Source organism: Mirounga leonina, unplaced genomic scaffold, assembly GCF_011800145.1.
Source record: "Mirounga leonina isolate KUSES-001 unplaced genomic scaffold, KU_Mleo_1.0 Mir_176, whole genome shotgun sequence".
Taxonomy (NCBI): Eukaryota; Metazoa; Chordata; class Mammalia; order Carnivora; family Phocidae; genus Mirounga; species Mirounga leonina.
The window spans coordinates 18,169,416-18,186,675 of NW_023270454.1; the positions used below are offsets into that span (position 1 = coordinate 18,169,416).

Below are 17,260 nucleotides of genomic sequence, written 5' to 3' on the forward strand. Positions count from 1 at the left end.
GTTCTCTCCCCTCCCACTGGTGAAACTTCAGTGTCTTATTCTTTTTACTTGGTTTTGTGTCTCTTCCTATGAATCTATTTTTAACACTTACATAGGGGGAAAATGCAACATTCTGCCAACAGAAACCAGAAAATGGTTATTTGCTCATTTCTTCTGGCTGACACACCTTGTCTGCGAATGGCAGCTTCTCCGTCAGGAGGAAATCTTTTCCATCAAATAAGCCTTTACGCCTTCCAAAAGTCCATGCCAAACTGCAAAAATCACCATCTTAGCTTACCATAGTGGTGAAGCTTTGGCAGTTGGGCCAACGCACATTCAGTGGGAGACCGAGGACAGACGTTAACTAACCATCCCACGTTTTCAGTTTGTTTCCTTGTAGTCCTTATCCCAAATACACACGTGAGACAGGCTCGCCTAACTGGGACGGCTTATGTTCCATATCACAGTAACCCTAACGCACGTAACCAGTAAGACAGCTAAGACCTCCTGCTCAGGAAGAAGTCTGTGCCTTCAGTAGTCAATAGGGTTGGGCAGAGAGCTGTCGAGGCCACTCGTTTTTTCAGAATGTTTCTCCCTCCCTTACCCCTCAGGCCCTCCTTACTTCCATCTTCTCTCCATGCCTTTCCCGGGAGAATGGGCTACTGCTCTCTGTTCATCAAATCTCCTTGGATGAAACCTTTCTAGTCTACCACCTCCGATTCTTTATCCTTTGACAAAATCTGAGACAAAACTCTCCTGTTAAAACAAAAAAATCTCTTGAATTTGTGCAATTTCACAGGGATTTTCTAGAACCAAAAACCTGGGGCACAGAACTAGGGAGAACTGAGTGCTTCAATTTTATGTTTGTATGATCGTTGTATGAAGACTCCTATCTTCCCTACACCTTTCTTTAAAATCTGGTAGAGTTCCATTTCTTGTTCTGTCTCAAAAGAATATTATTTGGATGAGCCAGTACATTTAATGCGTTGGGAACACTTTCAAAGAGTTTAGTGCTCTTCCAACATATCTTTAATTTTTAAAGTGTATATTTAGTGTCTGTCTACCCCACTCCCCATCTCCTTAAAGAGAATTATTTTGCAAGATACTGCATAGTAGGCAACTTGAGAAGCATAGTGAACTTTGATTACCCAATGTTTACCTGGATCTTCTGAAATAAATACTGAAAAAACACAATATGTCTTGATGCAAAAATGTGTTGAAATATATACAGAAAGAAAGATAGCGTCTAATACACATTTTTACAGTACCCAATGATTGTGAAAAAACTGTGGAAAGTGGGAGTAACAATCAAACAATTGTTCAAACAAATTAATAACTTCCTCTTGAAATAATGTCTTTAGCACCTTGAGCAGTGTGGACTCCTTGATAATTTCCAGGAAATACTTTGTATTTCAGTCATACATAGTTGTTTCAAATATAGTAGAGTGTAAGAATTATTATAGTCTAGGGAAAATAGTATTTTGGGGGATAAAAAGAAGCAACTATTGTCAAAGTAGTACAAACCCTACAGCTCTTCTACAGAGATGACGATACTATAAAGTATTTGAGATCAACCACAGTGCAATGGTGGTAAGTGGCATTCAACTTTCAGTCTGTTATCTTAAAAAGTTTTAAAAGTCAACTAAACTCTAGAGCCCACAAAGACATACTGAAGCATACCAGGGCTACCCTAACTAGGACATTTATCTATCTGTTGTTTACTCAGTCAACGTCCTCACCCGGGGCAGACTGGATATGCAGTTATTACGCCATTTAAAGCAGGCGAGCTACTTTGCCATACCAGCTGTCAAAATTATGATTCATGGATTCCAGCAGTCCCCCCAAATAAAGCTATGTTATTATCAACCATCTACCCATGCTCTTCACTCAGATCATCAAGTTTTCACACAGCTGAAGAGATGGTTAGAATGCTGGCATGTTTTGTTATTTGCTGTACTTGCCTAGCTTCTTATTAATGGATGTGGTGTGGGCACTGGGCAACCCACCTCACTCCTTATTCTAAAGACAAAAAAAGAAAAGTAGCCAATAAATCTTATTTTATATAAAATAGAATAAAAATAAAGCTTAGGAATTAGTTGAAATATCTGTTGATTATATAACTCTTGCCTAATCATCATACATTTATTGTTCAAGGTACAATAAGGCAATCACCCTAAGGCATAAGGGTGCATATACTTCACACCGTCTCTTTTATCAATCAATAGAAACAAACCCCTTATCAATAATTCGCAGCCTGCCAGATCTTGAAAATAATATCCCCTTTCCTTGCGGATGTAAAAATAGCACATGCCTTTGTACTGTGAGCTCCATAAGCAAACCAAACCAAAACCCCTGGGCAATTAGCTGGACAATTTTTCCTCAGTGGCCATTGTTGATACAGTTCTGACAGGAGCCTTCATAACACAACTAAGAACGTGTCCTCAAAGGCAAAACTTGGCAGTTTCCAAAGTTGGTAAGACCGATGCTGGGCCTAGAGGATGGGGGAGGGGCGGGAGAGGGGGTGACGGGAAGCTTCGCAAATGCTGGTTAACCGAAGTGTGTTTTATTTCATGCCTCAGAAACTTGGGTCTGTCCACTTCTGCCTTTCTCATACTAGTTCTCTGTGACTGCAAATCACAATGTAGATCCAGCTAGCGCAGGGCTCTAGCGACTCCCCAGTCTGAAGAATGCACACCCATCCTGTGTTTCGCCTGCAGACCAGCAACTGGGCTAGGCTCGTCCAGGCCTGCTACTGGAGCAAGACCCAGCTCTGCTGGGTGGAAAGATGCCTGTGCACCCCCTGCAGTCCCCGACAAGTGCAATAGTCCCAAGCCTCACGCCAGACCCCAGTGGCCAAACTCTCCATTCTGGAGAACCACTTACCATTCGGGACAGAACCTCCCCGAATGTTAAATAAGGCACGCAGGGGAGAAGCCCCCAGCCCCAGGGTGGGGTCCGTTTCTTACAGGGTCCAGCCCCCAGCTCTGCGCCCCCGATTTCTGAACACACAGCATACCAGAGGGCCAGCCTGACCGTTCGCACAATCCTTTCTCGTTGGCTCCGCCGTGGCGGGTGCATGCCGCTAGGTCTGCAGCCACGTCCAGGGGCCCGCTCCCCCCCCCCTCCCTAACACAGCAGCTACCCCCCGGGGACAGGGGGGGCGAGGCCGCGGCCCCCCCCCCCCCCCCCCCCCCCCCCCCCGCCAACTCTTCACCAGCAAGCCCTGCAAGATGAGCCTAACAACTGCCTACCACGGCACCCTGGTGGGGGAAAGCCCCCAAGTGACAAGCAAACATTCTCTGAATGGCGCCAAAGTGGGGTAAATTCTCCCAAAGAAAGGAGGATGATGTTGGGGAGAGGCAAGGGCGCAGTGCCCTGGTTTGGCTCCAGATGGATGGACCCTATGGGCCCTTCCCCCCAACCCCCTGCCAGGGAATGAAGTCATCCCCTCATCCCTTAAATCTCTGCCAGCCTCGTTTTTTTCTGCCCTTCCACAACAGGTTTGATCCCCGTGTGAGCGGGGCCACGCATAAGTGAGGGATGGGGTCAGAAAAGTTTGCAAGAGAGGGAGGGATCATCCATGGCAGCAAAGCATCCCCAGTCCCGACCCTGTTAAGATGAAACAAAATTCCCATCTGGAACTGTTTTCAGCGGTTCCTGCTCTGATCTGGCAAAGGGGAGGGAGGGGGCTCTGCGAGAGGACCCTCCACCGGTAGAAACTCTGCATTTAGTTGTTCGGCCTCCCCGCTCCGCACCCCCTCATCCTCTTCTAATGCCCTCCCACCCCCAGCTCGCCTCCCACCCCACACCCTTCGCTCCCTTTAATTCATACATTTCTACCAGCCTAGGGGCCGACCCCCCCGCGCCTACCTCGGGTCTCAAGGCCGCGCCCCCGCTGCTCTCTAACTCCCAGTCCTGTGGACTCAGTGGGCTGTGGCCACAGGCAGGTACCGCCGCTATATACCCAGCCGCGCCGCTCCGCTCCGTGACTCAGGGAGTCTCTGAAACGCTTCTGTCCGCGGTGCTTCAAAATAAGAGTCCTCAAAGGAGGCGTGGTGCGAGCCGCAGCGAGCGGCCCCCAGGTTAGCCAAGGCTTCCCGCCCCCTCCTTCGTGCGGCGCTCCGCCCTTTGCATCTTTCCGCTGCCCCTTCGTGGGGCAGCAAGTGATGAGGCGGGCTTTCTCGAACTTTTAGAAAGAACTGGTAGTGGGAAAGAATTTAACTTTTTATTTCTAGGCCTGTGGAGATGTTGGCTGCAGGGCAGCATGATCTCCCCCGTTTTTGACTGTGTTTTTCCTTTATAGACTAAAAAGAAACGTTCAATGACTCTGACTCCAGGGCAACATTCTTGGGGCCTGGAATGGAAGCCGGCGGCGGAATGGTAGCAGCCCTGAAGGCCTGAAACTGCGGAGCTGAGGCTTGGGTGGGGGAGGGTCCAGTTCCTGCGGGCTACTCACATTTAACTGGGGTGCTCCGGATTTGCAGGTACATGCAGAATGCGCAGCATTTAAATAAGGAAGTGCAGCAAACCCTGCGGTACACTCCTTTTTTAAAGTAAGAGGATAATTTCTAGATTTCCATTAATTAGCTTACTCTGTTATGCCTATCAATGCATAACTAAATTTAGGAGCCCTTAGGGTAAGAAGTGTAACTCGTTCTGATGTAGCAACATTTTAGGAACGTGGTCCCTATCTTGTCTTTTTCTTTGGTCATAAACTACAAGAGGCTCTGAGTCACTTGTTTTAACCTACTACCTGGGGATGTCTGTAGAGTGTTTTAGAGTAGGAAATGGACGTTTTGATTCCTGAATTAATTTCCTATGTAAAATTTGTGATTTATTGTGGGCCTAACCCTAAAGCCAGACCAGCAATTTTTCCTTGCACCAGCTCAGCTAAGGACACCTTCACTCTGCATAATCCTTGAGTCCATAATCCTGTGGTTAGGTTAGCACACTACCACGGTTATTTCTGTCCTGTTACTACTGGAGTGTATGCTCCTTGACCACTGAGACCAAATTTCTTTTACACACAATAAACTGTCAATAAAATCAATGAATGAATGTTACCTAACATTTACAGAACATCTGTTGTGCCAGGGCCCTTTCAAGTAAATGCCAGTAATGCCAACTAGATGTGAATAGCCAGTGGACATGTTTAAATTATTTAGCAATTTTATCCCTACCTTAATTAATACTGAACAATAGCGTTTCTAGGTTCACAGCCCTGAACCAGATACTCTCTCTCTGAAATATCTTTATTTGTAAATGTAAAATGATGTCTATAAAATATTCAAATAAACCCAAAGTGGATGTTTCCCTGTAACTTTACCAGAGATAAACATTGTTAACAGCCTACAGTCTTCCCTTCCAGACTTTCGTGTGTGTATTTAAACACATAATAAAACAGAGATTAGATCATCATTTACAATGATTCTCTAACCCACTTTTTTTTTAAACCTGTAATAGACTGTAGTCATCTTTCTAGGCATAACACAAGAGGACAAGCAGGTAAAAAACTCAGTATTTCACTGTTAAACTTTGCCTTTGACTTTTTAGTTTGCTCATCCCCATGTCAAATGGCCATTAGGGCAGCAGCAATGACATCACTTGGCGTATCACAGGATTTTCTTGCAGGCTGCAGTGTGAAGTGAAGAAAGAATTCTAAAATGAGAGTTAGAATTTAGGAATCTGTGTCCTTAACTGTGGAACTCTAGGGTTTTCTTATTTCCACAATAATGGGATTACTTTGATGAATTTTAATGTTTCGGCTCTTAAATTTTGTAATTTTATGATTTCGGAGTCCATTCTCAACATGAACACAGAAGGAATAAATTAGATAAGCATGGGTTCCTAACAACGTACATGTTTACTCACCGTGGGAGGGTTCGTAGGGTGGAACAGATGGGTTGATTATCTGCAAGAAAACATCCAATTCCTTCACTCTCAAGAGGCAGCAAAAGAAGGATGACCCCTTAGGATCTGCCATCTCTGCCTTATTCTGTCTATAGAAGCCCAGAAAGCAGCATTTGTGTGGATCAGTTTTCCTTTCTCCGAGCGCAAATCCAGGAGGATTTAAGGAACTGGTACAAAACACTGAATATGCCAATGCTTTCAACTTTTAAACTTTTTATGCATGAAGTGTGGGAGGCGTGGATACATCTTAGCTATCACTTTGGCAAGTTCCAGAATTGTGAAAACTATTATCAGTAGAAGCACTGATAGGAATTTCTGCCAAGCCTGAAAAGAACACTTCATCCTCTCATACTCACTGAGGATTCTGATCAACAACCTCCTCTTTAGATTTTTTTTCCTTCATTCTCCCTTAGCTGAAACTTAAAAGAGTTCTATGGTTTTAAGGGAAGATGAAAGGGGTAGAGAACAAACATGCAATCGACTTTTACTTGACCAGGGGCTGCACTTTTGGGATTCCCTCTGGCCTCCCTGGGAGTGTTTGGCATTTAGGACTTAAAGTGTTTTGTTTTAGGACTCTTGACTCTAGCTTCACTTCTGGCACACTTTGGCTCACAGACCTATGGCTTCCGACATACAAATTTAATTGGAGATGAAATAGCTTGCTCAAGGGTCTGGTTGTTTGGGAAGACAGGTGGAATGGGTGAAGGTAATCCTTAAAGCCATTCCTTTACATGTTTTGCATCTTCTCTCAAGTGAAAAAGGTGAGACATAGGTGGTTAAAAACTAAAAAGAACAAAAGACAACTAAAAACAAATGGTGTTCACTGAGCAAACAAGATCTTGGCAGTGCAGCCAAATCATAGATTATATAGAGATCTACAGATATAACTGCTGACAGGTACTACACAGCACTTATCTCAGATGTGCTCAGCAGAGGGAACAATACTTTATAAATGGATAGTATTAGCAAAGCAATAACCTCGCACCAAATGTCCATTCAAAACACTACCACCACAGCTCTACATGGTTCAGTCATGCTTGTCTAACCTATAAATTAAGGCCAAATTCTGTATTCTCGTTCCTTTCATTTACATGTAGCAATAAAAGAATGTTAGTAAATCTTCAGGCATTTTGCTTAAAATAGTATTTTAATGAAAATTACCAAAAACTTGAGATTTTCTTAACTCTTGGCTTTGGGGTTGGCACATTTTCTATAAGGTGGCTTTTGTTACACATTCTCCCGGAGTGATCAATAGTGTGTACAATATGTTCTGATATCAATTCAGTATAAGGGAATATGGGAATAAGGGAATGAATATTCCATTCATTTCCGGTGCTTTGATACGATTTAAAAAAATTTGTTGATGTAGCTCTTGCTATATTTTTAAAAGGTAAAAATCTTGGCTGAATGGACCATTTCTTTCTTATAGATACTACTTTTGCAAGGGTTCCCAACTCCATTCAGCCAGCTCTAAGAACGAGACTAGGAAAATAGTACAGCAATTACAGATTTTATCTGATATTGGTTCCAATTAATATTATTGGGAAAATGTTTCTGGGAGAATGCTTAAGATCAACTTTTTATTCTATTCATTTTAAAAATGAGCCCTTTAAAAAAATCTTGGACCACTTTGAATGTGGACCCTTTCTAATTAATTGCAGCATTTTCTAGGACACACATTTGTTTCCATATTAACTACCAAATTATTTTAACAAAATAAGAAATTTTTAAAAATGAAAATGTGTGTCTTCTCAAGAGGCTAAACACTGTGCATTATGTGATCATGAATACAGACTATTAGGGGAGGAGGTACAGGGCAAACCTCCAAGGACAATTCATAGTTTCAACATAAAAACAAATTAATGTATTCCACTGGCCAAGATAACTTTCTGGCTCTTTGGTTTGTACATAACTTTTTTTTTTTTTAAGATTTTATTTATTTATTTATTTGAGAGAGAGAATGAGAGAGAGAGCACATGAGGGGGGAGGGTCAGAGGGAGAAGCAAGCTCCTTGCTGAGCAGGGAGCCCGATGTGGGACTCGATCCTGGGACTCCAGGATCATGACCTGAGCCGAAGGCAGTCGCTTAACCGACTGAGCCACCCAGGCGCCCTTTGTACATAACTTTTTATTAAGAGCAGGGAGAAAGGCTAAGGAGGAAAGAAATGGACTGCTTGTGCTTGTGTTAAATGTGACTAGAACCCAATGGACATAAAATAGTACATGAGAGGGAACATGACACCCAGAGGGTCTGCGGTTGTGGAACGTAGAAAAAGATCACGAACTTGCAAACAACAGAACAGACGGCGTTCGTGAGAGCAGAGTAAGCCCTGAGCCTCCGTGCCGCTCCAGCGGAATCACGGAGTCGGAGCCATCAGGGGCCTTCCGAGATCAGCTAGCAGCCGGGTATCCTGAAAAGGGAGGCTTTAGAGCCACACAGACTGGGGTCAATCAAAGGCTGTCGCCATGATCTTAAACTCCTAGAGCTTCTGTTTTCTCATCTGTAAAATGGAGGTCAAGGAATTTAGCTGGGATTACCGCGGAGCCGATGAAGGGAGAGGCTGCCTGCGCAGTGCCTCACGTGGTGTTGGATATGGAGAAGGCGGAGGCTGGTTTTCTTCCCCTTTTAACGTGTGCATTTATAACCTTATAGTATCTCAGGAATGTGTTTTACACAATACAGTATTTAGTTAGGAACAGAGTAAAAAACAGTAATCTGTACTTTACTTTGTGCTGACACTATGTCCATTACTTCACATGCATTCTCCTAGTTTATCTTCCTCGACGACCCATGGGGAAGTATGGTTGTTACTGCCCTGCCCCCCTTCATGGAGGAGGAAGATGGGCACAGAGAGGTTAGGCAACTTATCCGAGGACACAGAGAGGGCAAGTGGAGGAACAATGACATACATTGTTAACTCCAGGACCCAAAGTCCAGAGACTATAAATTTGGACTGAAAAGGATATATTTATGCTAAGTCTATTAACAGTCTCAGGACACTAAGATATCCATCAATAAATCAGTAATTTATTATTGCAAGTTTTATTCTACACAGTGTCTGTTTGACCTGAAATAGTTAAGGCAGTTTCTGAACATGTCCTGCTTCATCCACAGAAGAATCTGACTCATTATTGAGTATCCTTTTCCAAATCAAATGAGTTATGCTGGCTCTGATGGAATCATCCACAGATTCCACGTGGATTACTGAAAAGGCATAGTTAAAAGGAGGAATTTGCCTTTTATGCAATTCTCCTGAGTAAATGGGGAAATACTGTTATCAGTTGACTGGTTAGTTTAACTTCATCCTGCCTAAGAAAAACCTTCAGCTGTGTCTTACAAATATAGTGACTGATAATAGATAAATATGACACCATCAGTTTAGGATTACACATTTTCAATATTTTAGATTAATCGCAATGGCAATTCATGAGGTTATGGGTGAGGTGACAGAACTTTGTCCGTGGATTCTCTTAATACTATTGCCTCTGATGACACCAGAATAAGGAATCCTGTGTTGCACTTCATATAGACGGCTCTGGACGCTTCCAAAACACACAGACCAGCCATTATTCCATTGTCACGCCCAGAAATACAGGAAGTGAAACTACCTCACCTCGGTACTGGAGCTGCCATGGGTTTGCAGTGCCTTTCTCAGAATGAGGATTTAAATGCACAGGAAACGGTGGACTCCAACAGGATGGATACAGAGAGGAGACCGCATTTACAAGGAGGAGGGATTTCAGCCTATTTTCCCTAACTCTGAAATCTTCCCTCTACCAAATCCTTTACATCCTGAACTTAAGCATCCATTCCCTTGAAGTAATAAACTAATCCTCTGGTTCAAATTAATAGGATTACGTTCTCTAAATTACTTAATTTCTCTCATTAGGGAAATACACAGGGATTTGCTTGGGTGCAGTGATGAAAAGTTTGCTAGCAGAGATATCCACCTACTAAGAGAATTGTGGAGATTATTTCATAGTGTATGTCTTTGACACAGTCAAATGTGCTAACCGAGACTCTAGTATGGAAAGGGAATGAGACAATATTCTAATTAAATTTTCTTTTAAAACAGAAACTTAATAGATGCATTTCACAATGGAAAATTCCCTGAATGTAGATCCTAAAACTCGTAAGAGGAAATATTTGGTAACAGTAATTAAAAGAATTAATTTATCTGACATACAGCTTATATGATTGACAGTTAAAACAACTGACTTAGCAATATTGGTACTGCCTGTGATGGGCCCATTAAATAAGTTATACTATGTCACCCCTGACACAATGAAGCACTAGATTTCAAGAGATAAAAATCAAGATTTTTATGCATGAGTTCATTAGACGTGAATAAGAGTCCTATTGTCCCAAAGAACTGAGATCATTATTCTTATATCAGCATATCATATTTGTCTATTTGTTTTTAGTAACCTAAGACAAAGTTAAATGATTCGGAGGCAATTTGGCCACTTGATTGGGATGAAAATCAAGGGCCTTTTCGAATTAAACTTTGGTTCAATCTGCTATATTCAGAAAAGCCAGTGGCCTATAAATGTTTTCAAATGGCCACGTCTTTTATTATATGTAACGAATTTTAATGAAAAATGGCACATGAATAAAGTTCAAAGAGAAAAAACTGAACTGAGGGAAATCGGAGCTTTGAGCCCCAGTTTAAAAAGTGTAATTTCTGTGCAAAGCGGACAAAGTTAAGATTCAGAAAGTAAAGTTTTTAATTCAAGAAAGACAGTAATCGTAAAGACTAAATTCAGTCTTACTCGCTGAAAACCAAACCCTCTGCAAATCGTTATCTCAATTTTTAAAAAGCTTCATTAGAGATTAATTTATTAGCAACAGGTATATACACGTTTTAGCGCCACAGTTGCATTTAGTTCATTAGTTTATAGGTGGTAACATTATTCAGTCTTCACTTGTGGGTGGCACAAGGAGAAGCCTGACATAACTTTGGTGTCATTGTTCCCTTGTTTGTTTGTATGACACTTAACGAAAGCTTCTGTCCTGGCAATGGATAAACTGGTCTGACAAAAATTATCCTCTCAAGTTGACTCCATTTTGGAGAACAAAGGCACAGTCTTTTGGCATCACAGAGGAATTAATTTTGGATTCAGTTACCTGCCCCAGAGTCAACACAATATGGCCAAAAGACCCTGCATGAACAGCCCTAGCATGCTGGGGGCGGGGGCGGGAAGGGCCCGCACCCCACCAGCTATTCGAGGCCACGTGGTGTTACTTAAGGAGAAGGGGATTGCTGATCCTTGAACCACCTGTTGCTCAGAGAGAAGCATCAAGAAAAAGAGAGGAAGTTAAAAGGGATTAGCAATGTTCTTTATTACAATGAGGGTAAAAATAGATGAGGCCATTTGTGATTTATGCAGTGCCTGTGTCCATAATCCTTGGAGGGGCCAATTTGTCACTAGGCACTGTAGGTACAATGGCTAGTGCCCACAATACTTTGGGCAGCCCAGAAAAAAACTTTTTATTTGAAACATTTTTATACTCAGAAGGAAAAAGTGAATAAATATTATAATGATGACTGTATAATAATGAATCTAACCGGGATTATATGCATCTCTATACCAATGCAGTTATAAAATATAATTCTAACTTTTTTTTTTAATGGAGAAAGGGACACACAAAGGCAAAAATGCCTAGGGCCCATGAAGGTCATAATGTAGCTCTAATCTTAGGTAGCTGATGTTTGTCTGAACCCTTGACACTTTGCTTTCATGAGCCATAAAGACAAACTCTACCACTTAGTCTCTATTCACGGTGTCTTCTGTGCGAACCTACATCAGTAGGTGTCACCAGGTTTTAAAAGAACACAGTCTCACATTCTCAAGCTCTTTATAATCTAAGCGAGGAGACAAAATCAGCTGTTAACAACAGGTGCTTTGCAGTTGTTCACTCACTTGGACATTTCTTTTACGAGTTAATTACTCATAACTCCCCTGTGAACAAACTGCACATCTGGGAAAATAAAACTGCCCACTGAACGTGAATTACTGGAGCGTAGGTGAAGCACAATAGTTAATTCATTTGGATACCCTTAAAAGGCTTAACAAAAATCCCTCAAGCGCTTAGAAGTTGGACTTGTGTCTGAAGAATAAGTTAGCATCAGGTTGATCATGATGCTAACTCAGGATCACGCAGGACGTGATTCCAAGCTAGCAAGTAGCTCCTAATACTTCCCTGGGTTACCCACGCCCCCATTTATACAGCCCCTTTGCCCAGAGCTTCTGTTGATCTGGTGTCACTCAGCTATCCTCTGCAAAATGTTCTACCTTTCACTTCTTAAGTTCCTAAGGAGTTCTTTTACAATTTCAACTTGTTCATGGTAAGAAAAGAGTTCTTTTGCTACCAAAAAAGCTCCGCTATTTGGTAAAACAATGGCTAAACTCAGTTCGTTGTTATTATGTATCTACTCAGACTTACTTTTTGAAAACGGATTTTTTTTTTCCCAGCTTCGCTGACCTATGATTGATAAACAAATAATTCTATATATTTAAGGTATACAACACGGTGATTTTAAAAAAAATTCAAATTTGAGTTGTATAGTTGACACAATGTTACATTAGTTTCAGATGTACAACATAGAGATTCAACTTCTCTATATGTTATGCTATGCTCACCCCAAGTGTAGCTCCCATGTGTCATCATACAGTGCTATTACAATACCACTGATTGTATTCCCTATGCTGTGCCTTTTATTCCTGTGACTTATTCATTCCATAACGGGAAGCCTGTATTCCCACTCCCCTTCACCCATTTTGCCCATCCCCCACCCCTTCCCCTCTGGCAACCATCAGTTTGTTCTCTGTATTTATAAGCCTATTTCTGGTTTTATTTGTTTTGTTTTTTTAGATTCCACATATAAGCGAAATCATATGGTATTTTTCTTTGTCTGACTTAGTTCACTTAGCATAATACCCTCTAGGTCCATCCATGTTGTCACAAATGGCACAACCTCGTCTTTTTTTAACAGCACCATAATATTCCATCGTGTGTGTGTGTCCACATTCATCCTCCCTATCCAGTCCTTATCCATTTGTCTATTGATGGACACTTGGGTTTGCTTCCTTATCTTGGCTATTATAAACAATACTGTAATAAACATAGGGGTACATATATCTTTTTGAATTAGTGTTTTTGTTTTCTCTGGGTAAATACTCAGTAGTGGAATTATTGGATCATATGGTATTTCTATTTTTACTTTTTGAGGAACGTCGCACTGTTTTCCACAGTGGCTGCACCAATTTACATTTCTACCACCAGTGCATGAGGGATCCTTTTTCTCCACATCCTCAACACTTGTTATTTCTTGCCTTTTTATTTTGGCCATTCTGACAGGTGTAGGTGATATCTCACTGTGGTTTTGATTTGCATTTCTCTGATGTTTAGTGATGTTGAGCATCTTCTCATGTGTCTGTGGGCCCTCTGTATGTCGTCCCTGGAAAAATATCTAGTCAGGTCTTCTACCTATTTTTCAATTGGATTGTTTTTTTGGTGCTGAGTTGTATTCACTCTTTATATATTTTGGGTATTAGCCCCTTATTGGATTACAATATAGTGTTTTGACAGAAGTATACCTTGTGTAATGATTACCACACTCAAACTAATGAACATCACCTCACACAGGTACTATTTGTATGTATGTGTGTGTGGCGGGGGGGAGGAGGTAAGACCACTTAAGATCTATCATTTTAACAAATTTCAAGTATACCAGACTTTCAATAGAATAAATTATCTCATCAGGTCCTAACTCCTCGGAAATGAGGCATTTGGGCAAAAGTCCCTTAGTCTCATGGTCTCTTCATCTGTTCACTGAAGAGGCTGAACTGCATGATCACTAATGTTCTCTTCAGCTAGACGGTTCTAAGATCAGACCTAAGGCCAACCCACCCGACCTGGGGGTGTAGGACTTTGGTGGCAACTCTTCAAATGGGTATTGGGGTATCACACAGAGCAGTGGTTTTCAATGATAATCCATTGAAAAGTGAGAAAAATACTAAAACCTTTTCTTTAAACTTTTCTTTGTGTATATTTTATAATATGTCATAATACATGTATATATTTCATGTTTGTATATATGAAATATACATATACATACATATTTGTGTATATATACAACATATACACTCACACACATACATGCATACAAAATATCTTTCTAACAAGGATAAATGACCAAAAAACTTTGTATGTCATGGTTTTAAGCTAAGTTAGAAAGGGGTCGAGAACAAATTAGGTAATCAACTCAATTCACCAGATGATGTCTGGCTGAGGGTCTGCTTTAGGATTTCCATCTCCAGCTTTACCTTTAGCACTGTATGTTTCTAGATATATGGCTTCAAACACGCAAATTTAATTTAAGATGAAGCTTTCTGGTCCATTTTACACTAATTTGGGGAGGGGTATAGAATGAGTCAAAGTAACTCCTTTGAATTATTCCTTCTATAACAGATTCAATGAAATACTCCAGACAGTTGAAGACTTGAGAAAGCCACAGCAGAGGGCTGGAGCTCCCCCCACGTGGATCCCCACTCCCATCCTGTAAGTTACAGAATAGATTATTCTGGGTGTAGCTTTATGTCTGCTATTCTTGGAGTCTGGATGTTGTACACAAGCAGAGCATTTGACCTGCCCAATCTTTCTTCCCATTGATGTGGCAGGACCCATAACCCAAGAAAAGGAAGAGACATTCAGTTCTGTTTAACAATTTAAATTGAGATCCTCACTTAATATATAAGAACAGTATCATTAGATTCCTTCATTGATTTCAAATATTTCAAATTTTATATGTCTACTTCCAAAGTTTTATTCATGCAGGTAATTTCTGGAGCTCTGTAACTATCATATTCAAACTGACAAATTGCCACTTCAATACCTGGCTTCTGGAAGCCCAGAGTTTTATTTTCTGAATTAAAGTGGAAGTTCCTTCACCTTTGGATATTTTTTTTAAAAATATTTTATTTCTTTATTTGAGAGAGAGAGCATGCAAGCATGAGCGGGGTGGAGGGGGGCGGGTAGGCAGAGGGAGAAGCAGACTCCCCAGTGAGCAGGGAGCCGGATGCGGGGCTCAATCCCAGGACCAGGAGATCATGACCTGAGCCGAAGGCAGAAGCTTAACCAACTGAGCCTTTGGATATTTTGAAGATAACTGTAACCTGCTTGTGGGTCTTTAAGTGTATCCTCAAAAACTTTCACTGAAGTCATACGATTTCATATTTAAGAGCTCATGCTTTGGGTCTGAATCCCAACTTTGTCACCTGCTAGGTGGATGTTTTTGGATAACTTATTCAATCTCTCTGTGCCTCAGTTTCCTCCTCTGTAAAATGGAAATAATGCTACACACCTCATGGAGTTGCTGTGAGGGTTCACCGAGCTGTTGTAAATTATGTGGCCCAGTGCATGTGGTATTGTTGCCAACAGTTTAGCAATTTCTATTGTCATTACTGAGCAACATGGCCACATGGAGCCATCAAGGAGTTTATATTCCAAATAAGTAACCAGATGAAGCAAACTGTTAAGGTACCACCTTGACTAAGTCAGGAATATAGATTAAAGCTCTTTTAAACTCTTAGTCTATCAAAACAAGACTGATGGAAGTGCCACTTAAGTTCACCACAGGAAAAGAACAAGAAGGGAAGGGCAATAGAGACTTGACAGAAAAACAGCCATTAGGGACTTAAATACTATATTCCACAAACGAGTTGGCTCCATCATAACTCACTTAGATCTTGCACAATTCACTTCAAGTCCTGTATTTTCAATTTTCAAATCTGCACTATAGGGAGTTGGATGAGATTACAGCTAACATCTATAATTATTATACAGTTATTATAAATCATCACAGGAAATTCTACAAAGACAGATTTCTTTGCTTCTCTGCTTTTTGACACCTGGGTATATAAATAATTTGTGCATTGTTCTAAGTCTCAATTAACTTTTTCCTGTAAATAATTCAAATGAGCTGCTTTATGTAAAGTACTTCCTAGACACTTGGAAGTCTTTATAATTATTTTCAGTAGCAGAGGGATCAAAAGTGAAGCACTGAAAGATGAAACGAACTGCTCTGAGGGCAGAGATGAGAATTCTGAGCTCTCAATGCCAACGTTTGCTACCAGGTGCCATTGAGCGCTTTGAAAAGGAGATCCCTGTGTGGGTGGATCCAGTATCTTTTCCTCTTTCAAATGGAGCCCTGCTGGTGACACTTCTGAATCCTGGACTAACTCTGCCAGCTTCTGGTTACTTCATATTAATCAGAGCTATTCTGGAGAGATCGGGGAGAAATGGCCCAGCAGCCTCTGCAGTTATATTGTATCTGCTTCTCTCTCAGAGAAATACAGCTGGCTTTGCTATGTTGCAAATAACTGACATACCAAGTCAGTAAATAAAGCAGTTCCCTAAATCACCAACTTTGGTACAGTATCATTATGCAAACTGAACTCCGTGATTTACATTTGCTACATAGATAAACTCTGAAGGCTCAGTTCTTTTTCACCCTGGAAGCTGCCTCTTAGTTTTTTTTCTCATTTTTTTTAAAAAAGTGTTTATTATGGAAACATACAACTAACAAAAGCAACAGAAAATGTATCCATAATCATAATCACCAGCACTATTATTTTTTCCACAGTCTTTTCCAGTCTTCAAAGCATAGCTACACAAGGAGTGTACAATTTTATAAGCTAAATTTTCAGCATCACTATACTATCATTAATGTTTTTGTTTTCACAGCCTTATCATTACTAGTTTTAGAGGCTGCATAATATTTCATTAATTAAGACAAGAGGACCAACATTCTGTGTTCTTTGGCTCTTAAGTTTCTTTCTTTTGACATTGTAAAAAGAAATGCTACAGTGGGGTGCCTGGGTGGCTCAGCTGAGTGTCCAACTCTTGGTTTCAGCTCAGGTCACGATCTCAGGGTTGTGAGATCCAGCCCCACGTGGGGCTCCGTGTTCAGAGAGGATCTGCTTGAGATTCTCTCCCTCTCCCTATCCCTCCGGCTCCTCCCTACCGTGCTCTCTCTGTCTAAAATAAGTAAGTAAATAAACCTTTTTAAAAATGCCATAGTGAACATTTTCAGGCTTATACATTTTTCCTCTTTGAATTATTTCCTCAGGGCAAATGCTGAGAAGTATAACTTTGGGGTCAAATGTTGTTTGTATAACTCTTGACGTTTATTGCTAAATTGCCTTTTTTTTTTTTTTTAAGAATTCAATTCTTTGTTAGTGATGATAAACATTTTCTTGGGATGATGACATCTTCCTGAAGAGGGTGATAATAACGGTGGCTTATTAAATAGGGTTTATATCTAAATTTAAAAGGAGTGGCTATTTTTGGAAACAGGTTGTACTGC

General features: G+C 41.0%; 1 protein-coding gene across 6 annotated transcripts in view; it reads right to left on the reverse strand.

The window, feature by feature from the left end:
* Positions 1–17,260, reverse strand: part of PALLD (palladin, cytoskeletal associated protein) — a 428,477-nt gene that overhangs the window by 81,739 nt on the left and 329,478 nt on the right. Inside the window, exon 1 of one of the 6 annotated variants that reach the window (XM_035022737.1) lies at positions 3,850–3,979. The exons of the other annotated variants lie outside the window; for them this stretch is intronic. The gene's annotated coding sequence lies outside the window, so the exon portion shown is untranslated. Of the gene's footprint in view, positions 1–3,849; positions 3,980–17,260 lie in introns of those variants that run through there. 6 annotated transcript variants of the gene reach the window in all.